The sequence below is a fragment of the Amblyomma maculatum genome, chromosome 2, assembly GCF_055883805.1.
Source record: "Amblyomma maculatum isolate TAMU_Amacu chromosome 2, ASM5588380v1, whole genome shotgun sequence".
NCBI lineage: Eukaryota > Metazoa > Arthropoda > Arachnida > Ixodida > Ixodidae > Amblyomma > Amblyomma maculatum.
In genome coordinates, this window is record NC_139345.1 from 155,880,379 (window position 1) to 155,894,330 (window position 13,952).

The window sequence follows — 13,952 nt, forward strand, 5'->3', positions numbered from 1 at the left end:
GCATTTGAATTCGCGTTACCCCTATGCCACTGGCAGGAGCTATCAACTCGGGTCGCTTGTAATTCTTAAGGGAGGGCGATATAAGAATCAGCGTGCCAGAACTGTTTGCATTATCGTTTAGACAAACGCATTGTTAATATCTTATGTTTTTGAATTACTCAGGATTATATTGTGGAGGCTTTATAGACATCAAAGATCCCGGTTTCTTTTAATTCGAATCACTTGTCCATTTTTATGCTTTTGAATTTTGGCCGATTTTGAAGCAGCGTTGAGAAACAGCTTACAAATCTAATGCTACAAATTTTACCCGAAATAAAGAACCGGACCAGCAAATAACTGAGTTTTTCAATGCATTCGAAACAGTGATTTATTTGGAAGTTTTTTAATTACGAGTTTTGCACGTAAACCTTCTAATTTTTGGAAAATTGACCAAGATGTGTTGGTTGTGCAATAATTTAAGGCAATAAAGACAAACAAACAAACAGGGAAACAGTTTATAAGTGGTAACATCTCAGTACATAGTACTAGAATGCAGTCCTGAAATTGGACTTTCTATCATGCTCAGAATATGCTCAGGTTTTTTATTCGTTTTTATAATATCAAAAAATATAATGTAGCACAGTTTTAGTGCTATCGTAGACAAACACTGATCGTTGTGGAGCGACATTTTAATAAAAATCGATGTTTTTCTTTTTTTTAACTGAAAGCATCTTTTCCGTTTTTTCACTCCTCTAATATTGGCTGATGGTGAAGCGGTCCGGAAAAACCATTTCATCTAGAGTAAAACAGTCTTCCTAAGATGAAGAACATGACTTGTATAATATAGCGAAAATGTTTCGGTGGGTAGACCTCACTGCATCGTTCCAGAATACAAGACTGAGAAACGTTCTTCTTTTTTTTTTTCTCTCTCTCTCTCTTTTTGTAGTTCGTCGCTGTTCGAACGTTTGCAATTCATTTTTTTTTTTTTCAAGACAGAAAAGCCATCAAAACAACCGCTTTTTTTTAGCCTTGATAAAAGTGATTATTTCACTGATTTAATGAGCAAAACTTATCCATGTCAAAATTTCAGTTCGCAAGCAGCAGGGCTCCAAACTTGCAACGCCTTGAAATTTCAGAAACGGCCTTTTCCACCGCTTGTGATAGAGGATTTTTTTCTTTTTTTTTTAGACACCTATGGTGTATAGGAAAAACTAAGGTTGATTTCTTAATTTTTGTCGAATTATTTGCCCAACACATCAAAAATTTAATTTGAAAGAAAAAAAAAGGTCACGGCATTCGATTACCTATATGTGAACACCCGTAAAAAATTTGTGATTAGTATTTTATGTTATAATAAAGTTTATGATGGCAACTCTGTCAGTGTGACATTTTTTCTTAACGTACGATGGTTAGGGCCATCACGTAATAAAACGAAGTATGTTAAAAGCTTGGCAATTGGTCCAAGCCTGCAATACGTTTTTTTCTTTTTTTTTTTACTTATCGTATATTATAAAATGAAGAAAAGATCAAATAAAATTCAGGTGTTCAAAATGGATTCCGCGGCATCATTACTCCCAGCCAAGGCCCAGCCAGGACTGAATATTGATCCTTCTTATGGTTATAGTGTTCCAGGACACCATATTACCGTCTGCATCTCGACCCTGCTGGGCCCAGCCTTCAATTTGTGTTAATCTGTATACGTTGCTTGAGCTAGCAGCTTTTCGCGTTGAGGCCGTGTGTGCTTCAACACACACCTAGAGTTGTTTTGTATCTTTGCACATTTGGTTAGGTACCTTTCTCCGACATCACACGGCAGGTTTCATCTCGTCTGCATCGCGGAACCACGGATGAATCTCATAATTTATTCGCGTTTCTATCATTCCTCGTCCCGTTCCTCCATACTGCCAATATATTGTAGCCTCTAGACAATCCAAAACGGCGCCTGAACCGGAGCCAGCGCAACGCCGGAAACTACATAGTTTCGGAGGCCACGGTAATTTATTTCGAGTTACTCGTGCCGGCCGTAGATGGCGCGCAGCTACAATAGCCGAGAGTTTTTCCGCCGCATTACGTCACTGTTAGCACCACTGAGGATTCAAGCGTGAGCGGGCGCCAACGTTGGCGGGTTATCATCTCTCTTTGGAAAAGACTTCGTTCGCCATTCGCCTCAGTCAGTGGTAAGTTAGTAATATTTCCTTTCTGGCCGTGCATGAATTTCAAAAATCCTGCGCTCTTGCGGGGGCTCATTCATTTGCGAGTTGACTTTTGTACCGTGTATTTTCATTCCTTACGTCGTCGATGTTATGTCAACAACACGTGCTCTTGGTGGGCACAGAATTCGTTTCACGGTAGCAGCAGTTCAGTGGCTATTTCTTAGATTCATTCGCATTCGTGGCATTCACGACAGATGTCAACGATACGAAAAGCGGACAGTGGGGTGCACGTTACTGGGGCCCAATTACGCTACTGTCAAATCGCGAAAACTGTCACGAAGCTGTCAGTCAGCCCTCACTCCTATTGGTCGGCCAATCAGAATCTAAATAATAGCATGGTTAGTCCATCGGTTTGTGACAGTTTTCGTAATGTGATTGAAGCGTCATGCTGCCCCTGTTTGAAATAGCGAGAGCCCTCTTCGGCGATAACCGTCGCAGCATACGATGTTGTCACTCAGGCGCATAAAATGAATTGAGCAAAACCGGATTTATTTCACTAGTGTTTGTCATCGAGACGAGAGCGGCGCTGTTGCCTGGCTTCAAGGTAATATTATGGCATCTAAAAAGATTTGCAGCGCTAAAAGACGACACAAAGAAAAAGGATGCACACGATGGCTTTTTTGTGTCGTCTTTTAGCGCTGCAAATCTTTTTAGTAACTATGAACCAACAAGCCCAGCTTGGAGTCTTGCTAATATTGTGGCGTCGGGTGCCGTTGCCAGGGTTTGCCGCGTAGTAGCCGCTCAGCTGAGTGCACGGTATGGGCGCTTCAGTGTGGTAGCGTTGAACATGTACCCTGAAAGCTCTGCTAAAAAAAATAAATAAATAAATAAATAAAAACATATTAATGAAGGACTAAAACTGTGCCATTTGTGCGATGGCTTCGGGAAACTCGCCGCTAAAATGTGCTCTGTCGAAAGCACGTGTTGTTGCTATTTCTCTCAGCTATTCAGAATCTCTTCCCTTCTTCCTCATCTTGGCGTGCGATGGTGATGCCCCGTTTGCCAAGGTTATATCATGTTGCCCGTGGTTATCATGTTCGCACCCTTGCCCGCATTTTTGTCATAGTTAGGAAATACCTTTTTAACCACACCTGTTGCCTAAATCCGCAATTTCAGTCATCGCTGCCGTTTTTCCATTGTAAGACATCTCTCTCAGTATACCAAAATGCTTAAAATTCATGTTAATTAGCTCGAAAGGACAGTACAAACAGTACGAAAACACGCGCAACGCTGTTTGTCCGGTCCTTTTCCGCTAAATGCGCTGCTTACTGCGCGAACGAAGAGGTTATAGTATACCTCCTTGAGTGTCGGCGCCGTACAGCGAGGGACCGTCACCTCAACTCGCGTAAGACTTCCATGCTCGCGCGCTCACTGCTCGGTTGGCTGTCGACCGCTCACACTCCCTCCTTCCCTCAGCGAATGGCCACTTCTTTGCCAGCGGCTTCCATGTCCGCTTCCCTCAATCCGGCGCAACGGCGGTGAACCCTCCCTCCAGACGAGACAGTTGAACGCGCCCAATCCCCTTTCCTCCCATTTCCAACGAGATAAACTTCTCTCGCTTCCAGAACGCGCGTCGAGTCTCGACTGACCGGTCCGGGTTCAAAACCTTTGCTTCTTCAGAGCTAATTTCGTAGTGACAGGCTGAAAGAAAAGCCATTCTAGAGGTGCTCCTTGCTGGCAGTGGGTTTCTCAGTTAGAAAATAGTGCCTATATAGTTTGAAGATGTTTTTTGAACTGATGGAATTGCGTCAACGAAACCACGGTTGCTAGCTGAGCTGGACTCGTGGTGTTGGCTCAACGCAGATGTTCTGGAAAAAGGTGAGCGATTCGACACAGCGCGGTTTCTCGGTTCATCTTTGAGGCTTCTATGGAGAAGGTACTTTTGTTCCGTCACGAATGGAGCATCCTACACGTGCAAGGCAGGAGCGACGCGGTTCGCCTGACCTAAGTAGATAATGCATGCGATGCATAGTGTCGCCCAATGTGTACGACTCTCTTGTTTGCCCAAGGGCACGCATTAGTATCTATCACGAAACAGGCGTTTCTTAAATATTTGTCAAGAATTGCTGTTTTCCGTGCCACAGAACTAGACATATTCCTCTGCCGCCAAAGCCTGTCTTGACCCCACAAGACGGAGAGACAGGGACGAGCCCCGGCTGCGAGTGCATCTATTCAGTGAATTCTGCTTGGCAGCGACGAGATCGCGCTCATTGTATCTTCGGAGTTGTTCTACATTTACTGTTGTGTGGTTGATTTTACCGGGTACGCGGCATTAATTAGTCAATTGCGCAAATGTCACTAACAAGTAACTATTGATTAATTAGCCAGAAATTAGTAATTAGGTAGGAATTAATTTATTCAATAATATTTGAACATAGATTAGGAGCCAGGTAGTAATTAGTAATGATTATTAATTAGTCATTAATCATTAATTGATCATTGATCGGTATATGACCATATAAGGCACGCATTCGTGCATACTGCGGTGGGGCTTTGTGATTGCTCGAGACCTCCATGAGGTCATCCCGTCTCGACCAATCAGAGCCGCCGCAAAAGTGCGACACTTTTGCTGATTACAACGATGCCTTTCGCCTTAAAAATGAAGGAAAGCTGCGGGGAATTGAGCGGCCGAGAATGATGGGACGAGTATGGAAGAAGAATAGGAATGAATGAAGCTGGAGCCGAAGAGGGGCAAGAAGCCTAAAACAAAAAACAACGCGACAAGCCTGAAATTTCGAAAACGGAATTACCGGGGCTTGCGAATGACGTATGTATTTATATTACGCAGGAGACTTTTGAAGAGCTTTAGCTGTTTTTCTGGTGAGGTTGCCACTTTTCTCAACGATAAAAGAAATGATAGCAGATTCACACTGATTGCTCTGTCCATGCGGTGCTCGCGCACGCGGCCGCTGATACAGCGACATAACTATAAGAATGGAAAGCTCCATTACAGCACGGCATAACAAGCAATCTACAGTTTCTAATACACATGCATGTTTTCCTCTCTGTCTGTGTGTAGGGATTGTAGCATGCATGCCTATTTTTCGCTTTCGTTGAAACGACATATCCTGCCTCAAATCCCGACTTGAATGCTAGTGTTTTTTTTTTTTGTTTTTTTTTTGACGATCTTTATTGCCTCGTTAACAGTACCTTCAATTCTGCCACAAAATTAAGTTAGGACAAATGACTGTACCAGGTTGCAGCCAGCCGCTGGACCACTTGTCTGGAGCAGGATGGTGTGTAAGAATGCAGAGTCTTTTCAGAGCGTCCACGAAAAAAAAAAAAAAAAAATCTATGCTACTTAGTCTCCAGCTGTATAGCATGCGAAACAGCTCATAATTTGAGCTTCAACAGCTCAGTAGACATCGAGATGTGATTATAAGATAAATAAATGAATAAAGTGTATGGAATGGCAGACAGGAACTTTATGAATCACATCTCAGAGGAGGGCGAAGCGGACAGCTGGTATTTCGACGTCAAATGCCTCTTCTCAGTGGTTGGTCGGCGTGCGTGTCTGAAAGTCGCTCATACGTTATTTTCCCTGTGGTAGGGAAGTCGTGGCGAACTCTGCGGCGTGCTGCTGTCGTTAGATTGCTAAAAGAAAAAAAAAAGACCCTCGAGCTCCTCATGCATGTGGTCTGACAATGACACAAGGACAGCCGCTAGCATGTCGGGATCCCAAGGAATTCTGTCTAGCTAGAGGCGCACAGCGGACAACCATCTGGGCTAAGGAAAAGAATGGCGAGTAAAAAAAAAAAAAAAGAAAGAAAGAAAAGCGTTAGGCTGGGGGACGGAGAAAAGAAACCGCCCAGGAGGAGAAGGAAAGTAGCGGCATAAGCGGAAGGAAAGGGTGTGGGAGGAAAAGAGGAACGAGCTGAGAGGGAGACAAAAATAACGGAAGAAAAACGAAAAGTTTCCAGTACAATTCGCGAGACTAAGCGGAAGTAAATGAGCAATTAAAACGCTTCACTCCCATTGATTACTCTCTGCACTGTATTGGTGCTCATGCAATGTATCGTAGACAGGGAAATATAGACCGCAGGACAGCTCAATAAAAATTATGCAATGATCAACTGCATCTACGAGCCTGGCCCACTGGGCGTGCACGGCGGTCCCAGTAGACGTGCATCTATAATCTTTTTACGAGTTCAGAAAGGCAGGTGAAGGTAGTGTGTCCGGGCCAAAATTATGTCCAGCACGAGGTGGAAGTGAAAATTCAACGCATTGGTTCGTTTGAGATTGGAATCAGGAAAAACCTGAAAGTCGTCGCATAGCGCTCTTAACCACCGTGATATAAACGCTAGTGAGTCTAAGTGTAGTTAGCGCGCTAGAATGGTTCGTAGAGCAAGTAGTGCGTGTTAGCACCTGCGCCCTGATAGTTCGTTTGGATGGATGGAATCAACTTTATTAGATAAAACATTAGTCTTCCAGATAGGGTGTCGAATTGAACTTTTTTGATTGGCCGCGGCGGGACATTCCGTGCCATTCAGAACAAATCGAACCGGTTCAAGCGGGCTTAAGGAATTTCGAGCTCGAGGCACGTTTAAAACTAAACAACTGATGCTTTGTTTTATTTTATGTGATGTAGGTCTACAAACTAAAGCAAAAGAAAAAAAAAAAAACTTCTTTCCTTCATACCAGACGTGGCAACGGTGAGAGGCGTAAATTCAATGAAAGTGCAAAATTTTGGTAGCTTTTATGGGCTATCGGCCTATATTAAATTTGATCATTATTTTCTTCTTTTTTTGTTTGCCTGCCTCCTACGCCCTACCTTCATTGGAGGAGACCTGTGTTTAAAATGAGACATGTAGGAGGTTGCTATTTCTCCGTGGCACGGAAATTAACTCTGTAGAACGCTGAGCAATGCACGTCAGATGATGCATATTTATTCTACAAGCAGACTAAAGAGAATATTTGGCTTTGTTCAAAGTGAAGCATTCTTATCAGGTTCGTATTATACTGATTTACTCTTGTTCTCCTCCAATTCAGCTTGTGCATGTATAAGCATGTTACTAAGAAAACGCGCGAAAGAATTGCGCAATCAGGATTTAGGATATACCTTCCAATTTTGCTCGCTTAAGGTGTCCAGAATTCAAACGAGCGCTTAAGAAACGTTAGGTAACTAGCACAAATAGACTGCGGACGCGAACAGGTTTCCGTCTCATTATGGACAGTACTCGACGAAAACCTTGTAGGTTGCGCCTTGTGTCTTGATGGCGCACAAGCAGTTGATGGTACCATGTGTCAAACACGAGTCTGAAAGTATGCTGTATTTTATGGATTGCAGTTATTCAAATTTATATTTTATATAGAAATGTGGCTTCTCTAAAACGTAAAAATGCAAAAAAGACGTCATTTGTAAGGGCATTTCACTGAAAGGCACTGCTGGCTGAAGGGGAATGTGTGTGTTTTTTATACCAGCTAAATGTGTGTGTGTGTGTGTGTGTGTGTGTGTGTGTGTGTGTGTGTGTGTGTGTGTGTGTGTGTGTGTGTGTGTGTGTGTGTGTGTGTGTGTGTGTGTGTGTGTGTGTGTGTGTGTGTGTGTGTGTGTGTGTGTGTGTGTGTGTGTGTGTGCTCGCATGTGTGCGTGCGGGTGTGCGTGTGTGTGTGTGGAGGAGAGAGATAGGGGAAGTGCGTTGCGCGCGCGCTGCCTCCCACTCAGCCATTTATTGTCATAATATATGTAGACCAGGATGATTTTAGAATTTAAGATAAAGTCAGTATAAGAACGACTAAACTTTTTGCACAAAATCGATAACATCCTCGCTACTTGTCTGTTCTATATGAGGATTGCCTATGAATATTATGCATCCAAGGAAACCTGAAAACTGGAAAAATCAATGTTTGTCGCACATAATTATGAAGTGATCAATAAATCATTGCGCAGACGTTTTTTCGATCTCATATTACTACATGACTATGCGTTATTAGAAGCTTATTGTGAACAAAGAAAAATAATATAAAGCACTTGGGCAGTTTACCGACAGCTCATAAATTCTTCGTACTCTCATAACTAAAGCAGCAAATTGAGAGAGAGAGAGAGAGAGAGAGAGAGAGAGAGAGAGAGAGAGAGAGAGAGAGAGAGAGAGAGAGAGGAGGGATCCAGGGTAGCACAGAGGAAGTCCTGCAGGTTATCCCTTGGAAGAAGCGGTCCAGGGAGGGGGGGGAGGGGGGCATTTTAGTGCAATGTTATTATGGGACTGTCGGCGCCACACAAAAATAATGGGGTCCGCCGTCGTTCTCACAGAAAATGCCTTGGTACGTTGGGGCGCTCCCTCGTACTTAAATATAGAGAATTGCTGGTCGGGTTAGGTGAAGCTGAGACTTCAATCAGCGAGAAGATTGGTCTCGGAAAATGGTACATCAACTATAGACCATGGGCAATCTGCAATTCACGTTTTGCACTACCCTTGTCACAGCCCAGCGGTCGTGAGTATCCAAAGGCCAAGAAGCGTTGAAGGTTTATGTCGCTGCATTCGTGTTGCTCACAAAGTGAGTATTTGCATCAAAGAGAACCTCACATCACCTTAATTGGTCTCGTTACGCTCCATCGACGACTGAACTACCCGCGGATCCAAAGCGAAAGAAGACGCTGCTACGCTGCTAGGGAGCCTACATGTTTCACCGCGGCGCCCGGCGCCGCGGCGAAACCTGTAGGCTTCCTACTACGCTGCAGTCGCAAAGGGGGCCCTGACGACAGAAGACCGCTTCCTGTAAACGTCCGGTAGATAAAAACCAGGGGACGTTTACTTTCTGCGATCTGGATATTCAGCAATGGCTAGGGTTGGCGTGAAATGTTTATGCCAGTCGGATCGTTGTCGGTTGCTCTATGCACGTGTAGGTCTGCGTTCATTTGTGCCGCTACATACTCAGTACCACAGGCGTAAGGTAAATAAGGCTCTTAATGAATTCTTACGCGCATTTTTCTTCAATGCATTAATTACTGCACGAACTCGTGGATTGAGCCGAGGTGGCAGTGAAGTCCCCTCTGCGCCAGTAGGCTACGAACTCAGGCCGTAGTCAAAAGAAATGTTAGACCACAGCGTCATTTCGGTAGCCGGCTTCTTCTTGTGCCAACCTACCAGTCCTTCACGCTCGGTTTCAGATGCCGTCGTCATCTCCTTTCACAAAGTTACACTGAAATTCTTAATTAGCCTCCAACGTCCCAATGAAAGTTTAATCACCCATTGAATACTTTCTTAGTTAAACGTGGGAAAACGTGGTAAAGCAAGGCTAAATGAAGCAAAGGGATTCTATGAAAGCAGCTAAGCTCAGCGAGTACTAAATTTGCCTTCTTCGTGTACATCTGTATCCATGCTTAGCCAAGCTTAACCGCCGTTAATTCTTTTGTGCGACTTAAGCGCTGGAATTGGAAGGTGCAGTTGACTAAGTTGGCATTACCCTAATGAGTAAGAAATAAGATATCAAGTTCATGAAAAACAGACTGATCTGCTTACTATCCGTTACCTACAAGACGTTTGCCAGAAAAACTGCTAATAAAATCAGGACAACCTTAGACTTCAATCAAACCAAAAGACCTGGCACGCTTACGTGAAGACTATTAGACAACCCACACTGTCAACCAGGAGCCAGAGAAATCCGTAGAATATAACCAGTTTCTATACAGCCTTCCAATAAGAAGTGAGGCAAAGGAAAATAACCAGAAGAATCGGATCGCGAGGGAGCATACTCTCAGATCATGAATGATAGCTTATCATTATATCCCTCACGAGGAAAAGTGTGTAGCAGTTGCATCTTACTTGTACTCTCCTATGGGGCTAATACGTGGAGGCAAACGAAATGAGGAGACAACGCAAAGGGGTACGCAAAGAGAAATCACGGGTGTAACGTTAAGAAACCGGAAGAATGCAAAGTCAGTCGGGAAACAAAGCCAGTTATATACTAGTCGAAATCGAATGGAAGGTGTGGGCAGGGCTCATAAAGGTGAGGTACACTAACTGCCACTCTTTGGCCTAAGCTTACAGTGCGTCATTAAAAAAAATCATTACCATAGTATCATCACTATTTTATTTTGCTCTCTTTTTACCGTCCTTTTTACGGCCGAAGTGGCCGGTTCGCCTAATCGTTCGAAAGTCTGTACAAGCATTTTTGCCGGCTACGGCGGTAGCAGCTATTCCTTCCTCACCACTAGTGAAATGTTGAAAGCAGCTCTACTTACGTGTGCCTGGCTCTTTCTTGCGCTTGTATTTCTTAGGTTTGCCCCTTTTCGAGGGTGCAGCTCCATTCTGTCAGAGCCATTATCGCTTTTTCATTTCGTGCCCAATTAGTTCTCATGGATCACGGTTCTTCGGCGACGTGACAGATATCTTCAAGCGTCCTTTGGGACGCGAACGACCCTCGCTTTATTGAAAACTGGGCCACTCCATTGGCTACACATTGCAGCCGATGGTGAGAGAAGGATGTGGTCGATGCGGGAATCCGCTACTTGCTATTTCTGCGATTGTCCGCTTGCTGCATTCGTATAATATTGCCGTCGCGCTGATGTATACAGCGAAATGGCACGGACAACAGGACACCGTGTATATAGACCGGTGTGTGCGAGGCGAGTAACGTTCGAGCGAGATGCAGTGAATGCGCTCGTGTACGCGCGAATGTACACTGCTCAGGTCGTGTGGGCGTGCATATATAGATTAGTTAACAATCAATTTTCTTTTTAAAATTATTGTTCGATTTGTCGTCTTGTGCGTGCAGTAGGTTGCGCTGACGTGCGACTGAAAACTATACCGGAGGGAGGAGAAGGAGGAAGATGAGGTGGAAAGGCAGGGAGGGTAACCAGTAAAAGCAACCGGTTTGCTACCCTGCACTCGGAGAAGGGGATGAGTGGATATAAAAGTTGTGAGAGAGGAATAGTTGAAGTTGGTACAGTGACATAACAGACACGCCACATCACATCACGTCACAGTCATATCATAGCAAACTCATAGTTTTTCGATTAGGCGTGTGTTTTTCATAAAGCGGAGCAGTGCTTGGGAGGCCTTCACCGCAGACGATCGCCGTGGCCACGGACCTAAAATCTTAGTTTCACTCAATGGGCTTCCATCTAGATGCTCCAGCGAACGGCACAGACACTGCCTTTCCTTTCCTCACTGTATATCGGGAACTGACAAAGAATGTGGCCTATAGACTCGTCGCATCCACAGTTTGTTCATGTAGGGCTGTTGCCATGCCTATCATAAAAGAATACGAGTTTGTGAGTCACCAACCCACAGGCGGCACAGCAAAGTTTATTCGAGCGTTTTAGTCTAGCGTGTGGACTCGAAAAGACTAAAAAAGGGATGTGCAGGAAAAATTAAAAAAAAAAAAAATAAGCGGGAGGCGATGGAAAGAAACAAAGGGAAGCGCTCTTTATGTGTAAAGCAGAAGCAATGCGGGGCGTCATTGAATTTGCGGAGAAAACCCAGACTCCGCTCACACGTCGAAACTCGCATACAGTTCTTAATATTTCTCTCGAAGGTACGACCCGGCTTCGGAAGCTGCGCGGCATAAAGGCGTCATTGTGCGCGCTTATTTCTTTCACGCCTACTTTACTAAAACAAAGGGTGCGAAAAAGAGCGCGTAAGGAGAGGAACGCCATCTCCCTCCTTATTACCTCCCCATCTTCATGGAGCGACCTGTGCGGAGTGCGTGGTGCTTCAGTTGTCTGGAGCCTAAGCCACTTCCGCGCCCCTGTTGTATTCAAAACAAACACCGGCTCGTATACCCTCATCTCTTCCTCTCATCCGCGGCGTGTGAGCCCGATTGCGATAAAACGGACAAGCTGTTGAAAAGAAACATCTACTTGGGTTGCGTCCGGTCTGCTTAAGGGCGCACAAATTCGGTGCCGCTCCCACTGAACGCGTGCAGTTTATCCTGACCTTGATTTTGCTGCTAGACAGCCGCTCTGAGCCAGCCGATCGGAGATTTATTGCGTGAGGGCACCCATCGAACCCGCGTCATGAATGCTTATTTTTGTTCCGCACGGGATGTCTGGCCTGCGAAGCCATATTTTTTTTTTATTTCCCGGCGCTTTAGAAGAAATCAGAAATATACGCCGAGCACTGTCTAACTTCCAAAAGAGAAAGGGCTAGACGCGTAACGTAACACGTACGCTGGCCACAGCTAAGGAGTACGAAGCGCGCGAATAATCGAAATTTCCCGATAGCGAATCGATTGTCCTCCGATTCGATTACTGGAACAAATAAAACAGCGCATGCTTGAAATTTTCGAAAGCACTCAAGTGTTTCCTGGAATATTCGAGTAATTTCTTAATACTTTGCATGAGGTTCGAATGATGCCTTCCGCGCTTTTTCTTTGTTTTCGACCCTTCCAAACTAGGATTCACAGTGACGCCGCGTACCGTCTACCCACAATCACTCTGCGTGAGAAGGGTTCACAGCCACGGCGGGGCCCCGCTTGTGGCGACGTTCACAATCGTGACTTGAGAAATTTATATATGGTTTCAAAAACGGGATGATGTGGCAGAGCTGGGGCAAGTTCAGCAAACCGTGCTTTGCTTCCCGATATCGGAGGTCATAACTCATACTTAGCTGTCACCCGTCCCATAGCCCAAAGTGTGATTATTGTTTATTCTCTGTAATCATCGTAAGAAAAGGTTAGTTTCCTTCCAATGTATCAGTTGACTTCCGTATATTAGTAGACAGACTACGTGTTCCGAGCGCTGAGCGGAGATCCAATTAACGTCTACAACTTAGAATTTATAGCATGGTACCGCAACGTCTTTGCTGGCGCTTCAGTGTCTCGCGTGATGTAGTAGTTAACTGCTAGTTTCGTTCGAGTATACCATATTCTATTCGTATGGAATTGTACTTTCACTGTACAATTCGTATTCGATTCAGTACCGAAGCTACTAGTAGTCGTACCTCATGCGCTCTGAAGAAGCATCATTCGCATACAAGAGCCCACAATGCGTATACCACCATCTAGAGTCCCTGTACAAAACGGCATGCCTTACGTTCAGTGCAACGTCTACCTTTCGTGACGAGGTATAGACTGCCAGTTCGCATTCAGAATCATTACAACGCGCTCTCTTGAATTTCACAGGGTGGCTTTTAAGCCTCCTTTGAGCAACCGCACGGAAAATATAAGCTTGGCGACTCAGTAACGCATCAATCAGCTTATTGACATGCATGTATTGACGTGCATGTACAGGCTTTCAGAACGACCCGAGCACTCGTGCACAACTCTATTATGTGGGGAATGATTGCCTAATTGCCCGACTGGTTTTCTATGCAGAGCCCCCTTAAACCTTTACAGATATAGCTTACACTGTAAGACTGGCCGCTAGTATGTTTCTAACCCATGCTGAAGCGAAGAGATCAGCTTTGCTGGGCACTTTGTTAGGCCGCTGCACTGTCTCTGTAGCATCTTGTCCTACAAAGTTGCATTAAAGGCCTATATTACGCCTCGTTCACCCTACTAAAAGCCTAAAGCACCCGTTATAGTTATCTGTACATACCACGAGGTGACAGAGTGAAGCTAATCGGAAAAAAAAAAAAAGAAACCTTGACTAAACTACTAAATGTATACATTGGCGCTTAACCAACCAAAATCGTTGCGTTTTTGTTTTTATGACAGTCACGCAATTTTATTGTAACAACGTCAGCACTCTACGTAGTCTGTTACATTAACATTACATATAAATCTGATGCTCGAAAGTAAAAAAAAAAAAAAAGAAAAAATTGCTTCCGGTGTTATCTTCTAATCGCCTATTTTCGGCGGAGCCTTTCGACACCCCAATCG

At 44.4% G+C, this 13,952-nt stretch overlaps 1 protein-coding gene across 1 annotated transcript in view; it reads left to right on the forward strand.

The window, feature by feature from the left end:
- Positions 1 to 2,067: 2,067 nt before the first annotated feature.
- The window catches only part of LOC146200227 (uncharacterized), a 134,598-nt gene continuing 122,713 nt past the window's right edge, over positions 2,068 to 13,952 (forward strand). Inside the window, exon 1 of the mRNA XM_084592894.1 lies at positions 2,068 to 2,156. The gene's annotated coding sequence lies outside the window, so the exon portion shown is untranslated. The remainder of the gene's footprint in view (positions 2,157 to 13,952) is intronic.